Source organism: Myotis lucifugus, unplaced genomic scaffold, assembly GCF_000147115.1.
Source record: "Myotis lucifugus unplaced genomic scaffold, Myoluc2.0 scaffold_365, whole genome shotgun sequence".
NCBI lineage: Eukaryota > Metazoa > Chordata > Mammalia > Chiroptera > Vespertilionidae > Myotis > Myotis lucifugus.
This window is the reverse complement of record NW_005871413.1, coordinates 960,469-980,203: the sequence shown is the minus strand read 5'-3', so window position 1 is coordinate 980,203 and position 19,735 is coordinate 960,469. Positions and strand designations below refer to the sequence as shown.

The window sequence follows — 19,735 nt, the reverse complement described above, 5'->3', positions numbered from 1 at the left end:
CATTTCTGTAGGAGTTTGTGGATGTCTTTGGGTGGAGAGACACATGAAGGTGGAAAAACACACCTCACAGTGTGGTCTCCATATAGGAGCTCATTGTTCCTGACTCTCCTGTGACAGTGGTCAGGAGGATGTGGCCTTTTCTGCATTTTAAGATCCTTCTGACTGTGAGTGAGATGAGCTGATTAAGAGGCTGTGCTTCCTTCTTTGAAGGCACATTCTGTGACTCGTCAACATAGTGTCACCTGAGAAAACAACCCAGACCCCGATCAGGACCAGGACCAAATGGCTGCTTCTCAGGTAAAAGATTGTCCTACGCCTGAAGTTATGTTTGCTTTTCTCTAACAGCTGTGATTAATTTCTCTACTGCTGATGTTCTTGCCTTTGCAGGTTGTTTTTCTTTCCTTATTTCATTACTTTATTCATCACTAGAGGCCTGATGCATGAAATTCATGCGAGGGATAGGGGGTCCCTCAGCCCGTCCTGTGCCCTCACACACTCCGGGACCCCTCGGGCAATGTCCAAAAACCGGCAGTTGGACATCCGTCTTGTAATCCAGGACGCTGCATGCCCGGTGACCATACTTTTCATACAGGTGAAAGGCATCTTGCTGTTATATGGGCAGCTACATTTTTTTGCCCTGAGTATAAAAAGTATATAACATGATATTTCGGAGGCAGTAGTACCATTTTCCTCATCATTATGTGTCAGGGCCAGTGTGTCAAGGTTGAGCCAGGCTGAGGCAGGGAGGTGGGAACTGAGAAAAGAAAGAAAGACAGGAAAGTGGGATCGGGAGGACTCCAGTTCTCTCGATGAACTGAAGCAACTTTATTAGCCACACAATACTATTTATACATAACACACTGAATAGGAGGTCTGCCAAGAGGAATGTATTCTTTGTTCCTCTTAATCTCTAAGGGAAGGACACAGCAGAAGGACAAGTTCTCAGTACAGCATATCTCAGTAAATAGCTACAGATTTCTTGGTAAGCTATGAAAGGCTGTTCTCATTCTACAAATGTTGCTCTCATTCTACTGATAACCGCCATCCAAACAAGTCTGGGAAAACTGTGTGGGTAAGGATCCCAGCCTTGAAAGCCCCTTCAGGTGCAAGGACCTTGCCAGCTTACATCTGGCCCCCAACAATTATGGGTAGAAAAACTGAAGCAGAGAGAAGTAATTTGCTTTGTCCGACAGTTATAAGTTATGAGAATCAGGGTTGAGCACAAAATCTGTAAGCTAGAGTCCAGGCATGTCATCACTGCATCATGCTGTTTGTTTTTTTTTGTTTGTTTTGTTTTTAAATATATTTTACTGATTTTTTACAGAGAGGAAGGGAGAGAGATAGAGAGTTAGAAACATCGATGAGAGAGAAACATCGATCAGCTGCCTCCTGCACATCTCCCACTGGGGATGTGCCCGCAACCAAGGTACATGCCCTTGACCGGAATCGAACCTGGGACCTTTCAGTCCACAGGCCGACGCTCTATCCACTGAGCCAAACCGGTTTCGGCATCATGCTGTTTTTTAAGTGTTAGAATATCCTTTCCTCGCTTTAATTTTTAAATCCAAGAGACTGTTCCCTAAATATAGGGTAGGATCCCTAAGCCTGGCCGGCAATCAGGGCCGATCTGTGGGGTGACTGATGAGGCAATTGGCAAGTCCCCACTGGCACCCGCCTTGGCTGGCGGCCTGGGGCCGCCTGATGGCTATCCCCGCCCCTGCTGCCAAAGCCACCGGTCACCTCCCTCTCAAGGGGCAGATGCTCCTGTGTTGAGCGTCTGCCCCTGGTTGTCAGTGCATGTCATAGCAACCAGTTGTTCTCCAGGTTGGTCGATTTGCCTATTAGGGTTTTCTATTGGATAGTCAATGTCAGCAGTTTCTATATTTCTTTCTCTTTTATTGTTTGTGTTTTTCTTCTTTTTTTTTAACCTCTCTTTTTTAAAAATATTTTTATTGATTTTCAGAATGGAAAGGAGAGGGAGATAGAGACAGAAACATCAATCAGGTTGGAGAATCATTGATCACCTGCCTCTAGCACTCCACTCTGCCCTGGGTATCAAGTCTGAAACCTCTACAGGTGCCCTAGCCAGGAATCCAACCCTAACCTCCTGGTTCATAAGTCAACCCTCTACCTCTCAGCCACACTGGCTGGGGTATAATTCCCTCCTTTGTCCCAAAGCCTTGTCTGTATTCATTTTGAAAGAAGGAAGCATTCCCACCTTTAATTAGTGACTTTCAACTAATCAGAATATCCCTTTTTGTGATAGATAAAACTTGAAAGGCAGCCATGTCTGACATCCCTACTGAAATGGGTCAGAGGCTTACATATCACTGAAGAAGGCAAATGTAGGTCTTAGGTTCAAGTGGCTGCAGCATCAGCTCTAGATCAGGGGTAAGAAGATGCACATCTTCTTAGAATAACTCAGAAAATTCTGGAAAAAAGAGCAAATAGAAGAGACTTGCTCACTAGATTAGTACGAAATACTTGGTAGATAAAACTACTATTAGCTTATAGAACATGAGAGGTACACGTGGATTGACATTTGCAAAAATGAATATTTATGATCATTTCCACATAATTTCTTTATTGATGTATTTTGGCAGTAATGTCACAGCAGTGATGACCTGACCTTCCATGTGCCTCAGTCACCTGATACCCATTGTCTCAGTCCACCTGATGATCACGTGGCAGAGGTGCTCCCCTATAGAGTTAATAGTCTCCCTTTCTCAGTAATAAGGGTGTAATAGAGATTTAATGAAAGTTGTGCAAAGACCATCACTTTTTTGTATTTTCTACAAAGTTTCCAAGAATGATATTAATGTATATTCAGTTTCATTAAATTTCTACAACATAGCTCTCCACTAATGATACATAAAAATTTTGAAAGAAATGTACTAGTAAGAAAAATTAGTTCCCTAAGCTGGTGTAGATCAGTGATGGAGGGTTTCATTCCTAGTCCAGGGCAAGTAGGTACTAGGTACCTGTGGTAGGCAGCCAATCCATGTGTGTCTGTCTCTCTTTCACATTGATGTCAAACTCACTCTCTCTCTCTCTCTCTCTCTCTCTCTCTCTCTCTCTCTCCTTTCCCTTTTGTGCCTCTACCTTTGCCTTCGCCTCCCACAAGTCCATGGAAAAAAATCTTTCCAGGTGAGGATTTACAACCACAAAACGAAAACAAAAAGATCTAACTTGTTTTGTATCCTTATGTTTCTCTCCTTATTGTGTTTCTAAAACAAAAAGTTAATCATACACAAATACATTCATGAGGTTTACAAAATCATTAAACCATCTTTTTTCTTTATTAATTAAATCTTTATTGTTCAGATTATTACATTGGTTCCTCTTTTTTCCCACCATAACTCCCCTCCACCCAGTTCCCACCCCACCCTCCGCCCTCACTCCCCACCCACTGTCCTCATCCATAGGTGCACGATTATTGTCCAGTGTCTTCCCGCATCCCCCTCACCCTTCCCCACTCCAAGAATAGTCAGTCCACTCCCTTTCTATCCCCCTGATTCTATTATGATCACCAGTTCATTTTTTTCATCAGATTATTCACTTGATTTTCAGATTCACTTGTTGATAGATGTGTATTTGTTGTTCATAATTTGTATCTTTACCTTTTTCTTCTTCTTCCTCTTCTTAAAGGATAACTTTCAGCATTTCATATAATACTGGTTTGGTGGTGATGAACTCCTTTAGATTTTTCTTATCTGTGAAGCTCTTTATCTGACCTTCAATTCTGAATGATAGCTTTGCTGGATAAAGTAATGTTGGTTGTAAGTTCTTGATATTCATCACTTTGAATATTTCTTGCCACTCTCTTCTGGCCTGCAAAGTTTCTGTTGAGAAATCAGCTGACAGTCATGTGGGTACTCCCTTGCAGGTAACTGACTTTCTTTCTCTTGCTGCTTTTAGGATACTCTCTTTGTCTTTTGCTCTTGGCATTTTAATTATGATGTGTCCTGGTATGGTCCTCTTTGGATTCCTTTTGTTTGGGGTTCTCTGCGCTTCTTGGACTTGTAAGTCTATTTCTTTCACCAGGTAGGGGAAGTTTTCTGTCATTATTTCTTCAAATAGGTTTTCAATATCTTGCTGTCTCTATTCTTCTGGCATCCCTATATTTCGGATGTTGGTACGCTTGAAGCTGCCCCAGAGGCTCCTTACACTATCTTCATATTTTTGGACTCTTTTTGCTTTTCCAGTTGGCTGTTTTTTGCTTCTTTGTATTTCAAATCTTTGACTTGATTCTTGCGATCCTCTGGTCTGCTGTTGGGAGTCTGTATAATATTCTTTATTTCAGTCAGTGTATGCTTAATTTCTAGTTTGTCCTTTATCACAACATTGAGGGTCCCATTAGATTTCTTGTAGAAATCATTAAGTTTATTGGCAGTTTCTAGAAAATTCTTAAAAAACCTTAAAAGTGTGGTTTTGAACTCTATATCCAGTAGTTTGCTTTCCTCCATTACTGTCATTTGTGTCCTGTTTCTTCATCTCGGCATTTTTTATGCTTCCCTGTGTTGATAAAGTGCTTTTCTGTGCTGTGTGTCTTCTAGGGCCCAGTGATTTAGCCTCCCCAATTACCTTAGGAGGACACTCTTGGTGCTCCCTTCTGTGGGCTTTGTGCACAGTCTTGTTGTAGTTAAGCCTTGATTGTTGTAGTTATCACTGGGAGGAATTGATCTCCAGGTCAATTGGCTGTGAGAATCAGCTGTGTCTACAGTGGGAGAACTTCTGTGCTGGAGACACCCCTCTGGAGCAACACTTGCTTCAATGGGGCTTTGGTGCTCACTGAGTCTGCCCCCTGAGTGTGTCCTTTATGGTTCCACAGAGCTGCAAACTGGATGGTCCCACTCTGACCTCTGGGTACATTGGCTCCTGGATCTCTAGGGAGGTGCTAATCTAGCCTTTGCCTGAGGCTATCCAGCAAAAGCCTCCCTGCAGGGCTTGGGCAGGGTGGGTCCCATGGATCAACAGGGCGGGGCTAGCCAGAACTGGTTTGGCTCAGTGAATAGAGCGTCGGCCTGCGGACTGAAAGGTCCCAGGTTCGATTCCGGTCAAGGGCATGTACCTGGGTTGCGGGCACATCCCCAGTGGGAGATGTGCAGGAGGCAGCTGATCGATGTTTCTCGCTCATCGATGTTTCTAACTCTCTATCTCCCTTCCTCTCTGTAAAAAATCAATAAAAAATATGTTTTAAAAAAAACACAAAAAACAGGGCGGGGCTAGCAGTTATGGCTGCTCTCAGTCTTGCCCTCAGAGGCTCTTCTTCTCAGTGTCCCGGTAATCGCTGCAAGTCCCTCGGAGAGAAAGCTGCCCTCGAGTTCCGACCGATGCCAGGCAGTCCCGCTTCTCCCGTGTGAGTCTGGGTCCCTAGAGACTCGCCTGGAACTGGAGCTCAGAGCCTGAGACTCCCTCCCGATTGAAAACAACAACTGCGCCCTCAGCCGCCACCCGCTCCGCATGCACCTCCACACCTTAGTATTTTACTTCCATACTGTGCCTCCTCTGAGTCTCGGTATGCTTTTCTCTATCCTTCTAGTTGTAGAATTTTTCCATTAAACCATCTTGATTTCATAGTTGTAAAATGTGTGTCTCTGAGCCTAAACTGTTAACCTTATTTCAGCTATTTTTTTCTTTTTTCCCCCCCGAAATACATTTTTATTAATTTTAGAGCGGGAGAGGTAGAGAGAGATAGAAACATCAATGACAAAAGGGAATCATTGATTGGCTGCCTCCTACACACCCCACACTGGGGATTAAGTCCGAATCCTGGTTGTGTGTCCAGATCAGCAATCAAACCAGAGACCTTTTGGTGCATGGGTTAGCAAGGCAACACTGAGCCACATGAGCTGAATCAGTCAGAATAATCTTGTTCTAAGATTACTCATAGTAAATTTCCTGAAACATTAATCTGTTCTGTGGATTTGTGGGCATGTGTCATCCTCATGTTTCAGTGTTAGAAAACACATCAGAGAATGTTTTTGGTAAAAGTGATCTATTAAATAATTCAGGATACTCCCCTAGGTCCAGACCTCTTCTCCTGACACTGTTTTCATGTTGGATGACATTATGAACTCTTCTGGTGACCTCTTGGTAAATGTGTTTTTCTTTTAGGAACCATTAACCTTTCGGGATGTGGCCATAGATTTCTCTCAGGAGGAGTGGGAATGCCTGGACCCAGGTCAGCAGAAATTGTACATGGATGTGATGTCAGAGAACTACAGCAACTTGGCCTCCCTGGGTAAGGATGACTCCTTCCCAAGTTCCTACTCCACCCGCAGTGTTTGCTTTCCTTTATTATTTTAACATCTTTAGGAGCTTTTGCTTTCTGTGTTAGATTCTACCTCTCAAGGAACAAATTGGGCCCTAGCTGGTTTGGTTCAGTGGATAGAGCGCCTGCCTTCAGATTGAGAGGTCCCAGGTTCCATTCTGTCCAAGGGCAAATACCAGGATGTGGCCTTGCTCCCCAGTAGGGGGCGTGCAGGAGGAAGCCGATTAATGATTCTCTGTCATCATCGATGTTTTTATCTGTCCCTCTCCCTTCTTCTCTGAAAGTAATAAAAATACATATTTTTTAAAAAGGGGAACAAATTGGGAGTCCTTGGGATAGAAAAGAAACGCTTTGTGATGTATGTGAATTAGGAATTCAGTGTTTGCACACTTTATATGTTATATACACTAATTAAGGTACTATCAGAAAATAGGATTCCTCTGGTTTAGGGTTCTCTGCGCTTCCTGGACTTGTAAGTCTATTTCTTTCACCAGGTAGGGGAAGTTTTCTGTCACTATTTCTTCAAATAGGTTTTCAATATCTTGCTCTCTCTCTTCTTCTGGCACCCCCATAATTTGGATGTTAGTACACTTGAAGTTGTCCCAGAGGCTCCTTACGCTATCTTCAGATTTTTGGATTCTTTTTTCTTGTTGCTTTTCTGTTTGGGTGTTTTTTGCTTCTTTGTATTTCAAATCTTTGAGTTGATTCTTGGGATCCTCTAGTGTGCTGTTGAATCTCTGTATATTATTCTTTATTTCAGTCAGTGTATGCTTAATTTCTGATTGTTCCTTTTTTATATCCCAGAGGGTCTCACTAAATTTCTCAGGGGTTTCTACAAGATTCTTGAGTAGCCTTATAACCGTGGTTTTGAACTCTATATTCAGTAGTTTGCTTTCTTCCATTTCTTTCATTTGTGACTTGTTTCTTTGTTTCCGCATTTTTGCTGCTTCACTGTGTTTGTTTCTATGTACTGGGTAGCTGCTAAGTCTCCTTGAGTTGATAGAGTGGCCTTGTGTGGTGTCTTATAGGGCCCAATGGCTCAGCCTCCCCAGTCAGCTGAGGTGGACTCTCTTGGTGCACACCTTTGTGGGCTGTTTGCACAGTCCTGTTGTAGTTAACCCTTGATTGCTGTTGGTATCACTGGGAGGAGTTGACCTTTAGCCCAACTGGCTGTGATGACCTGCTGTGTCTACACTGGAAGATCTGTTGTGCAGGAGATACCCTTATGGGGCAGGACTTGTTTCAGTGTGGCTTTGATGCTCACTGAGTCTGCCCTTTGAATATTTCTCTTATGGATGCGAAGAATTGTAATCTGGTATGGTCTCATTCTGACCACTGGGTGCACTGGCTCTTCGATGTCCAAGGAGGTGCAAGTTCAGCCACTGTCTGGGGCCGCCCAGCAGGAGCTACAGAGGCATCTGCAGATTCCTCCTCTTTGTATCGGGTTTGGAAATGCCCAGACGAAGCCCAGCTGTGAAGCAAGGCAGGCTGCTGCTGCCGGGCCTTGGGCCTTCTTTTGGAATCTCTGGGGCTCTCTGACCTAGCTGTGGTTTCTTTTGGTATGCCAATCTTATTTTTTTGTAGTCTCATTTCTTTATTTTTTAACTTCTTTGTTATGCCTAGGAAGATATATGAAAACCACTGTTTTTAAGAGTGATGGTGAAGTTCATTGACAATGTTTTCTTTCATTGTTTTCATGGTTTCAGGTCTTATATTTTAGTTGTTAATCCCTGCTGAGTACATTTTGGTACATGGCCTATGAATGGGATCTAGTTTTATTATTTTTGCATGTATCTATTCCATTTTTGTCTTTCTACTTGGTGAAGAATCTATCTTTACCTATTGTGTGTTCTTGCCTGTTATCTTGTAGACTAGTAGCCCATTGCACAAAAATTTGTGCACTCGGGAGTGAGGGTGAGGAGTGGGGCCAGACCCCTCAGCCCGACCTGCACCCTCTGTCATGTTCCGGGACCCCAGCCACTCCTGGCCTAGGCAGAGGCCTATAGGCTTGGGACGGCCTGACTCCCGAGGCTTCATTTTATCAAGAGAACAAAGTCGGCGTTATTTACAGCCCTCACCGAACCCAGTACACTGCATCTGTGCATACAACTGTCTCGTTCATGTGCCTGTTTCGCCGTACTGAATTACTAACATCTTGAGGACATAGCTCTGTCTTACCCTGCTTCAACTTCAGTGCCTTCCCTGGTGCCAGGGACCTGAGAGGGTTTGCTGAGTGAGGGAATAATGAGTGAGTGAATGAGTGAATGAATGAGCAAGTAAGTGAATGAGCAAGCAGCTACCGGCGGGGATAGTTGGCACTCTGCTGTGGGCTGCCTGATGGCAAACCCCGGGAAGTTTCCGCCCTGCTCCCAGCGGCCCCACTCCCCTCTCCCGGCTGCATAGTTCGCGCAGGCAAAGGCGGCTGGGGTGTGCGTTTTGGCAGATTGGTGCATTAGCACCTGTCAGGCAGGGATCCCCCCCCCCAGGTCCGTTTGTGGGCGTGGCCAGTGGCAGATCGGTGCATTAGCATCCCCCAGCCTCGGATCCCCTCGGGATGGATGTTTGTGGGTGTCGCTGGTGGCGGATCAGTGCGGTCCCGCTGCCAGCCCTGGGTCTGTTTTCATACCGGCCGCCTGCAGACCGGGTCGCAAATAGCAGGCCTGGATGGCAGCGGGACAGGCGGGATGGTGCTGTCCCGCCCTGCCTGCAGTATGCAAATTAGCCACCATCTTTGTTGGCGGTTAACTGCCACCTTAGTTGGCAGTTAATTTGAATATCGCCCTGATTAGCCAATGGGAAGGGTAGCGAAGTTACGGTTAATTACCATGTTTCTCTATTATTAGATAGGATTCGTTAACTTTATAGCTTTGGACATTTTAAAAATTGTGTTACTTTTTTCACGTTGATTTTTATATATTCTGAATATTAAGTACTTATCAGATAATATGCTTTGTAGGATTTTTTTTCCCAATTCACAGCTTGTATTTTTTTTTTAAATATATTTTATTGATTTTTTTACAGAGAAGAAGGGAGAGGGATAGAGAGTTAGAAACATCGATGAGAGAGAAACATCAACCAGCTGCCTCCTGCACACTCCCCACTGGGGATGTGCCCACAACCAAGGTACATGCCCTTGACCGGAATCGAACCTGGGACCTTTCAGTCCACAGGCCGACGCTCTATCCACTGAGCTAAACCGGTTAGGGCTACAGCTTGTATTTTTAACGCACTGACAATTTGCTTTAATGTGAAGTTATTTTTATGTGGTGTGTAATGCCTTTTGACTACTCTGTTTTGTTTACCTTTCCATTCAATGATACAATATAAAATCAAATGACATAAAAACTTTTCTATATGCCTTAGCCAGATTGCCTTAGTGGATAGAGTATCGTGTTGGCCTGTGGACAGAAGGGTCCCGGATTCAATTCCAATCAAGGGCACATGACCAGGATTCCCCAGTAGGGGCAATGCAGGAGACAACCAATCAATGACTCTCTCTTAATGATTCTATCTATCTCTCCTCCCTCCCTCTCTAAAATAAATAAAAATGTATTATATAAAAACAAATACTTTTCTATAACTTTTCTTTTAATAGTTTGAGTTATTACTAGCTTTATGTTTCAAACTTCCCTTATTCTTTTATATATAGACATCTAAGTATCTCAACACTATTCGTATATATGAGTATGTCCTTTATTTCTTTTGTGATATAAGCACCATTTTAGAAGATTATTTTACCTCATGCGTGAGAAGCTTTAAATAGGCTTTTTATTCTACAGTGCTTCTTTTTTTATAGGTGTGGTTAAACCTCACATGAGAACATAAATGTTTTTTTCATTGCTTTTCAGAGAGAATGGAAGGGTGGGAGCAGGGACCGGGAGAGAGAAGGAAACATTGATGTGAGAGATACACATTGACTGGCCCCCTTCTGTTCCTACTTCAACCCAGGTTGTGTGGGAATTTGCAACCGAGGCATGTGCCCTTGAACGGGCATTCAATCCACCACCCTGAAGTGCACAGGATTATGCTCTAACCCTGAACCGAACTTAACAGGGCCTATTGTGCTCCTGTATTTACCTGTGTCTCAATGTGTATATTATATATATATTTTAATTCCTTTTTTTAAAAATATATTTTTTATTGATTTTTTACAGAGAGGAAGGGAGAGAGATAGAGGGTCAGAAACATCGATGAGAGAGAAACATCAATCAGCTACCTCCTGCACATCTCCCTCTGGGGATGTGCCCGCAACCCGGGTACATGCCCTTGACCGGAATCGAACCTGGGACCCCTCAGTCCGCAGGCCGACGCTCTATCCACTGAGCCAAACCGTTTTCGGCTATTATACTTTTTAATAACACCAGTTATGAAATATATTTTAAATCAGGAAGCGTGATGCCTTTAAGGTTATACTGTCTCTCCCAAGTTTGTTTTGGGTTCCCTGGTTTCCTGTGTCATTTCATACCAATTTCAGGATGAGGTTTGCTAACTTTTTGAAAAGTGTCATTGGGATGTGGATTTGAATGTATATGTCAACCTTGGGTACTCACGACAGCTTACAGTGTTAGCACTGCAGTTTCAGATCATTGCATGTGTAGTTCAATTATGCTGTTATTCATGTAAACACATACTTAATTTGTTATTTTGTATTAATTTCTGTTACCTTACAGCAGAGGACTATTATAAAGGTGGAAAAGTCTTTGAGCAAATGTCCTATCACAATATACATCAGTTTATTCCTATTATGGATAAGACACACAAAGGAAGTAAACGCGTCCAGTCTTTTCAGCAGTTTTTAAATTACACTGAACAAGAGAATGGTCATACTGGGGAGGAGGCTTACAAATGGAATCCTTGTGGCAGAATCTCCAGTCAAGTATTCAATCTAAATAAAATGAAAAAAATCCATAGTGGAGAACCTTATAAATGTAAAGATTCTGGTAAAACATGTAATTGGCTGTCAGGTTGCACTGTAAATCAGAGAATTTATACTGGAGAGAAGCCTTATAAATGTACAGAATGTGGCAAAGCATTCAGTGAGTCCACAAAGCTTAATCAACATCAGAAAGTTCATACGAGAGAGAAGCCTTATAAATGTGGAGAATGTGGCAAAACCTTTGGCCGCTCTTCACTTCTTACTAGACATCAGAGAGTTCATACTGGAGAGAAGCCTTATAAATGTACAGAATGTGGCAAAGCCTTTAGCCAGTCCTCAGCCCTTACTGGTCATCAGAGAGTTCACACTGGAGAGAAACCTTATAAATGTAGAGAATGTGGCAAAGCCTTTAGTAGATCATCACACCTTCTTATTCATCAGAGAGTTCATACTGGAAAGAAGCCTCATAAATGTACCGAATGCGGCAAAGCATTCAGGGACTCCTCACATCTTACTCGACATCAGAGAGTTCATACTGGAGAGAAGCCTTATAAATGTACAGAATGTGGAAAAGCATTCAGGGTCTCCTCACAGCTTAATCAACATCAGAAAGTTCATACTGGAGAGAAGCCTTATAAATGTGGAGAATGTGGCAAAGCCTTTGGAAGCTCTTCACTTCTTACTAGACATCAGAGAGTTCATACTGGAGAGAAGCCTTATAAATGTACAGAATGTGGCAAAGCCTTTAACCAGTCCTCATCCCTTACTGGTCATCAGAGAGTTCATACTGAAGGGAAGCGTTATAAATGTAGAGAATGTGGCAAAGCCTTTGGTAGATCCTCACACCTTATTATGCATCAGAGAGTTCATACTGGAGAGAAGCCTTATAAATGTACAGAATGTGGCAAAGCATTCAGTGACTCCTCACAGCTTAATCGACATCAGAGAGTTCATACTGGAGAGAAGCCTTATAAATGTACAGAATGTGGCAAAGCATTCAGGGTCTGCTCACAGCTTAAACGACATCAGAAAGTTCATAGTGGAGAGAAGCATTATAAATGTGGAAAATGTGGCAAAGTCTTTGGCAGGTCCTCAAACCTTACTAAGCATCGGAGAATTCACACTGGAGAAAATCCTTATAAATGTACAGAATGTGGCAAAGCCTTTAGCCAGTCCTCAGCCCTTACTGGTCATCAGAGAGTTCACACTGGAGAGAAACCTTATAAATGTAGACAATGTGGCAAAGCATTCAGGGACTCCTTACAGCTTAATCGACATCAGAGAGTTCATCCTGAAAGGAAGCCTTATAAATGTAGAGAATGTGGCAAAGCCTTTAGGCATTCTTCATCCCTCACTTATCATCAGAGAGTTCATACTTGAGAGAAGTCTTAACAGATGTGAGGAGTGATGGAAGTGTTTACCAGGGAGAAGTTAGTGAATATCACAGAATTCGTACTGGGATGAAGCCAAATAAATGTGCAAAATATAAAAAGGCCTTTCCGTGCTATTTATATATTACTGTACCTGAGAGTCTTCCTACTAAAGAGAGTCCTTACAAACTTAGGAAATGGGCTGGAGCATTTACCCTCAAATCAAAGTTTACCGAGCATCATTGATTTTATAGTGGTGGAAAGCCTACACTGTAGAAAATGTGAGAGAGCCTTTAACGTGTAGTCAAACTGAGTCAAAATTTTAAGAATCATTCTAAAGAAGAACAGAAGTAATCTAGTATTTGGCCAAAGATTTAACCATAGGTTTAATCTTCATAGAGAATGTTAAAATTAGGCCTTATAAATTAAGAGGCATATGTCAAAGTGTATGTATCTCATAGAGCATCTGATAATTATTACTGGATAGAAGCCCATCAGATATAAAGAATTCTGAAAGCTTATTCAGTATGCAAAACGTAGTTGAAATCAGAATTCATACTGGAGAGAAACAATACAAATATAAACATAGTCCTGAAATCTTTAATCAGTACCCGTACCTTATTCCTTACATTGGCATTCATTCTACAGGGAAACCTTGAAACTGATGAATGTGGGAAATCATATACTGGGACCTACAACCTCAGTCAATACCAAGGATTGTAATTGGGTAGAAATTCTACATTTATGATATAGGACAAAGGACTTTTGTTCAAAATATACAGTTGATAAATTTCCAAGGAATTTATGCCTTAAAGTGACTTTAAAGATATAAAAACTTGACCGAAGTATGTAATTGATTATGAAAATATCACTGACTTCACACTAGATAGGTAGCCAAAATGCCTTTCACGTATTGTTCTAAATCAGAATGTTTATTACACAGTGTACTCCAAACTTTAAATGTTATTAGGTAATATTTTTATACTTGAATATATCAAAAGAATTTATGTTTCCATATCTACAGTTACTTAGAGTGTTATCTATTTTATATTGAAATCATGTGAGGTATTTTGAATAGGAAATATTAATGTGGTTCTATTCCCATATCACTTGCTGCTATGTGTTATTCCTGCTGTATGTGTGAAATCATGGGGTTGTTAACTTCCTTAAACATCTGTGAGCTGTGTATATTATATGTATTTCATTTATATTCATTTTTCTCTGGAATATTGGATACATATATTTTTTCTTCTACTGGAGAATATACTATTGCATTAATTGTTTAAAATAGTTCTAACTTTCTGTAAATGATATAATGAACATTAGTTCCTTTTCTGTGCCGATATGTTCAACTGAAAACTTTTCATCTGAATGTCAATTTGTGGTTGTGACATTTACGTGACTGGAACTGCAACTCAGGTCCATGCTGTCTGTGTAATAGGTTTTCCATAATTAAGAGGAATATTGTAATACCCGTGACATTGTTTTGCCCAGGATGCAGAATTGCCATGAACTCTGCTAGTCCAGAGAGGCCACCTTTCCAAGGCTGCACTGCTGGCTAAACTCAGAAAAACTAATTCTATTTATTTCATTTCCCAGTTCTTGTTTCTCTCTGGTTTTTCACTTTGTCTTCTAGGCTGCCATTCTTTTTGCAGTGCTGTGACCTCAGCATGTAAAGCTCTTCCTGTCCCAAGTCAGCCCTTCAAACCAGTGTAACGTCTGCTCAATAGTTTGGAATTTATAATGCAGTGACTGACATCAGAACTTGGTGAATATTTTGCTTTATTTTCATAAAGTAGATAGCCCACCACTCATGTTCTCATGCTGACATCTATAGTTTTTATTTTATTGTATTTATTTTAAATATATTTTATTGATTTTTTACAGAGAGGAAGGGAGACAGATAGAGAGTTAGAAACATCGATCAGCTGCCTCCTCACACTCCCTACTGGGGATGTGCCCGCAACCCAGGTACATGCCCTTGACCGGAATCGAACCTGGGACCTTTCAGTCCGCAGGCCGACACTCTATCCACCGAGCCAAACCGGTTTCGGCTATAGTTTTTAATATGAATATGAACTTTTGGAATACCACAAATTGGCATCTGTGTACTTTGTAGATGGAGTTATTTTTCTTGTCCTGATACTCATTGGAAACCTTAAGAATTTCTGAGTGTGCCCTAACTGATTTGGCTCAGTGGATAGAGCATCGGCTTGCAGGCTGAAGGGTCCCAGGTTCGATTCCGGTCAAGGGCATGTACCTTGGTTGTGGGCATATCCCCAGTAGGGGATGTGCAGGAGGCATTGATTGATGTTTCTCTCTCTCATTCCCTCTCATTAATGTTACTAACTCTCTATCCCTCTCCCTTCCTCTCTGTAAAAAATCAATAAAATATATTTTTTAAAAAAAAGAATTCCTGAGTGTTACCTCATTAACTTCTTTATTGGGATGGAATTACCCCATGGTATACAGGTTTTATTCTCTCTTTCTTGAATGTAGGCCAATGCTGGTCGTTCTTTCTAGAGGAACCCCAGAGACCATGGCAGATTTGCAGTTGAAACCTTTTATTATTTTGGATGCAAAAGTATTTTGTATAATGACAGCATGACCAGAGGTATGTCCATTGGCATTATCTGTCCCTGGAGTGTTTTCCAAGCCTTCACTCTAAGATCCAGGGACAGCAGGATAGCCGAGATTAAAATGAAAGCCCTCCATTTATTCTCAGTGTCTAGTGCTGAATTTCTACAAGGTGGTAGAAATTTGAGGAACAATACAAATGTAAAGAGAAATCATTCTCTCCACATTCATCAGTTCCTATCCATGTGACACCCAAAGGACTGACAAAATGAATACAGAAACAAGATGTTCGCACCCTTATGTTCATAGCAGCACAATTCACCATAGCTAAGATCTGGGAACAGCTTAAGTGCCCGTCAGTAGATGAGTGGATTAGAAAACTGTGGTACATCTACATGTTGGAATACTATGCTGCTGTAAAAAAGAAGGAACTCTGTAAGAGGCCGTGGGCTACAGGAAAGGCCTGACCCCACTCCAAGTCATGTACAGGACATGAACTTGGCTTGCACCCCAGTTCTTGTGATCTAGGCAAGCAGACATTTTGTCATAGCAACTGTTTGTCATAGCAACTGTCAAACATAGATGGAACTAGACAAAGCTTGCCCAGTCTTGCCCAGCCTGTAACGATCTGCTACTTCCTCATGAGAGGCCAAGCCCTAGCAGTGATCTATGAAGCATGACCAGCCACAGCTTAGCTATAAAACAGTGTGTGTAAAAATTAAAGTTGCTGGTGCTTTGTGCCAGTCCTCCTAACCCTGGTCTCTGGTGCTTTAATCCCACGCCACCTCTACCCTGCAGGACCTTTTGGGAGAGGGTCTCAACAGAACTCTTAACATTTGCAACGGCATGGATGGAACTGGAGAGCACTATGCTTAGTGAAATAAGCCAGTCAATGAAGGAAAAATACCACATGACCTCACTCATTCATGGATAATAAAGACCATTATAAACTTATGAACAAAAATAGATACAGAGGCAGAGCTGCCTCATACAGTCTGTCAAACTACAGCAGGAAGGCCGGGGAGGGTGGGGGAGCAGGTGGAGGGCTAAGAGATCCACCAAAGGACTTGTATGCATGCATATAAACATAACCAATGGACATAAGACACCAGGGGGTAGGGGAGGCCAGGGGATTGTCAAGGGTGGGGGGAAAAAGGAGACATATGTAATAACCTTTGTAAGACTTTAAGCAATAAAAATAAATAAATAAATAAAATATTTAGGAAAAAAAAGAAACAAGATGTTCAAAATCCTTGTACTCTATTTTCTGACATACCCATGGAGCATTCATATGTATATGTATGTGCTGATATTTTGTGTCCAGGATTCATCTGGGGAGCGGGCATAAGCTGGTAGGTGGACATCCCCCAAGGGTCCCAAACTGCAAGAGTCCACAGGCTGGGCTGAAGGACCCCTCACCCCCAGTTCATGGATGTTGTGCACGGGGCCTCTAGTCTTTATAGGTTTCTCAATTTGCAAGAAAGGAAAGGTGGGGACATCTCTAGTCGGGGCTTTATGTTTTGTTCTGTTACTGGGCAAACTATGGGATCCAGGTCATTCATAGAATTCAATCCCATCTTGACAATAGTTCCGTTTTCTGGTACTTTAGTGAGGAACTTTGAGGAGGTGTGTTGATACAAAACACAGATAAGATCTTTTTTTTTTATTCCACGTGGCCATTAGGAAAATAGATGAAGTACCCACTGTCTTTTGGGTTACAGGGCATTCTGTCTTCATTTTGTCCAGAATGCAATTTCCTCCACTTTGGGGTGAAAAGCTCTAAATCAGAGATTTCAACTTTTTTTTTTTCACATGGCACACATGATCTAATTACTGCAATTCAGTGGTCCACCAAAATATATATTTTGCCAATCTTCCCTCGAAAATGTCTGATTCTGGTTCATCCACACCTCACAGCTATTACTGTTTGCTGTTGTCACTTATTTTTTTGACAATGTATGGGTAATATAGTGTGTGCTATTGACTAAACAGTCACTGTTGACTGTTTTAATAATTATTGCAGCACACCAGTTTTCCTGTGTGACACTCCAGTTGATAATCTCTGTGGTAAACATATAAAATTCTGGGGAGAGGTCGGGGGATGAAGGCGAGGAAAGATAGATATGTAATACTTGAAACAATAAGGAATTTAAATTTTTAAAAAATCTGTCTTTTCTAGTGATTCATTTAAGACCCCCCCCCTTTTTTTTTTTTAAATATATTTTAATGATTTTTTACAGAGAGGAAGGGAAAGAGATAGAGAGTTAGAAACATCGATCAGCTGCCTCCTGCACACCCCCTACTGGGGATGTGCCTGCAACCCAGGTACATGCCCCTGACCGGAATCGAACCTGGGACCTTTCGGTCCGCAGGCCTACGCTCTATCCACTGAGCCAAACCGGTTTCGGCATTTTTTTTTTTTTTTTAATGATTTATTTCTCTGGACGATCTACCCATTGATGTCAATAGGAGCTTAAAGCCCCCTCCTATGATTGAATTAATTTGAAAATGCCAATAACAACAACATACCTATCTTAATCACTTACAATATAAATGTTTTAACTACTTCAACCAGAAGACATAGGGTATCTAATGAATAGGAGAATAAGACCCTTAACATATGCTGTTCACATGAGGCAAAGGCTGTTTCTCCTATCAGTCTTGTTTTTTCCCATTGGTTCCTGCGCATTCGTGCACATTAATACATCAATTCATGTGTAGTCTCTTATTTCCTGGTTTGTATAGACCTGCCAGGTTATCCATCCAGATGGGGCCCCTAAGCAGTTCTGACTGACCACCCTGGCTGATAATGCAGAGCCTACTTGCAGGCTCCAGTCCATGTGTGAATAGACACCCCTTCTCAACGTGATCACCTCACCAAAACTTGTGGCTGAGTTCCATGTTACTGCCTCATCCAGAGACATGTGGTAAGGATGAAATAATAACAGGTGTGTAGTGAAAAAACAGTATTCAAGTTAATTTAATACAAGAATGCCTTCCCAAACACAAAGACTTCAAAGACCAAAACTTACAACTAAAAAAATTTATCCCTTGAAAAATATATCAATTAAAATCTGTTTCCCACTGTGTTGGATGGGACTATCTTCATCAGGTGCCTAACCATGAATGGATATCTGGGTCTGTCTCTGACACCCCCATCCACCTGCTTCCCTAACTTAAGCTGCCTCTCCCTTCAGATGGGGAGACAGGGAGGGGCTGAGAGAGCAGGCTGCTCCCCCCCCCCCCATTACTGAGGGTTTAAGGATCCAGGAAAATCGCAGGTAAAAAGTTTCTGATTTCAACCCCTGGGTGAAACCATGTCCCGCGTGGTTCAGGGTTTGGGATCTGGAGAGGGGCCACGCACAAATGGCAGAGATGAGACAAGAAATAATAATTCGGAAATATTGGGGGCCAGGCGAAAGTCCAACTCAAGGGGAAGGACTCCCACTGGTGCCCAAGCCTTGCCAAACTTTTATTCAATTTTGGATAAAAATATAGGCCTTAGTCAGGCAGGCAATTCCATTAACTTTAAGACAGACTATCTTAAAGGTCAGGAATATAAGTAAAGATTTACTCTCAGACTAATTGGTCAGGAAGTTGCTTGAGCTACCATTGTCTCAACCAACCCATCAGTGCATAGCTCTGGCCCTTGCCAGGGCTCAATGTTCACCAGCATTTAGGGCTCCTTTTTTACACTTCTCTGATAGTGAAGACAATAGATAGCTTCCAACAAAACCCAATCTGCCCGCCTTTTGAGTTCCCTGTAACTTCACTGTAAGAATGTGCTCCCGGCTTGTGAAGATCCTGGGAAAGACCCCTCCCTGGGACACCTGCAGCTGAAGGGCAGACCAGCCATAGCTCTAAGCACAGCCTCTGGGAGCTGGGAAACTTCTGTGTGAATTCCAGGTTCCTCCTCCCTCTTTATGCTTTTGCCACAGCTGCCATTTACTCGCTAGCACCCTAATAAAGGAAAAGCCACTCTATCTGGGGTGCCTTGTGCCATCAGAGAGGGCACCTGGCCCTTTCCTCCCTTTAAAGAAGTAAAATAAACGCCCTCCCTCTGCTCCTGTCTCTTCTCTCCCTTGTGAATCCTTTCGCAGCCGCGTCACCAGCCAAAACCCTGACAATGACGTGGGAAACTCCCCCAGGAAGGGCTGTGCTGTGGGAGGAGGTGCGGGGTCCCGGGGCTGCCCCCTCGCTCCTGCCCCGCCCTCCCTCCCTCTGTCCCTGCACAGGCCTGGCCGCCGGGCTCGGCCCCGCCCCCATCGCGCAGTCGCTCAGCTCAGGCTCTGGCCCCGCCCACCCCGCGGGGAGGGCGCATGCGCAGTTCCTTGCAGACGCGGAAGCGGCTGTGGAGGGGAAGGTGGCGGTTCCCCCTGAGGAGGGTGTTTGTCTTTAAAGCTGACGCTCCCGGTCCCCCTCCCCGCAGGGAAGGCTGAGGGCGCTGCCTGCGCTGAAGTCCTTGTTGGGGTCCCCGGCAGAAAGAACCTCTCAGCGGTGAGTCCGCGTCCGGGAGGCTGCGCGGTGCGGGCGCCACGTTCCTTTGGGAGGAAACCGTCGCCCCGGCCCGGGGTCTCTCCGCCTGTGGCTGTGGCCTCCTCCTCCGCGCGGTTTTCCCGCTGAAAACCGTTCCCGGGG

At 42.9% G+C, this 19,735-nt stretch overlaps 1 long non-coding RNA gene and 1 pseudogene across 2 annotated transcripts in view; both read left to right on the top strand.

The window, feature by feature from the left end:
• LOC111828434 overlaps positions 1–14,263 on the top strand; it is a 75,437-nt pseudogene extending 61,174 nt beyond the window's left edge.
• Positions 1–19,735, top strand: part of LOC106699301 — a 63,155-nt gene that overhangs the window by 37,148 nt on the left and 6,272 nt on the right. The gene's annotated exons all lie outside the window — the stretch shown is intronic.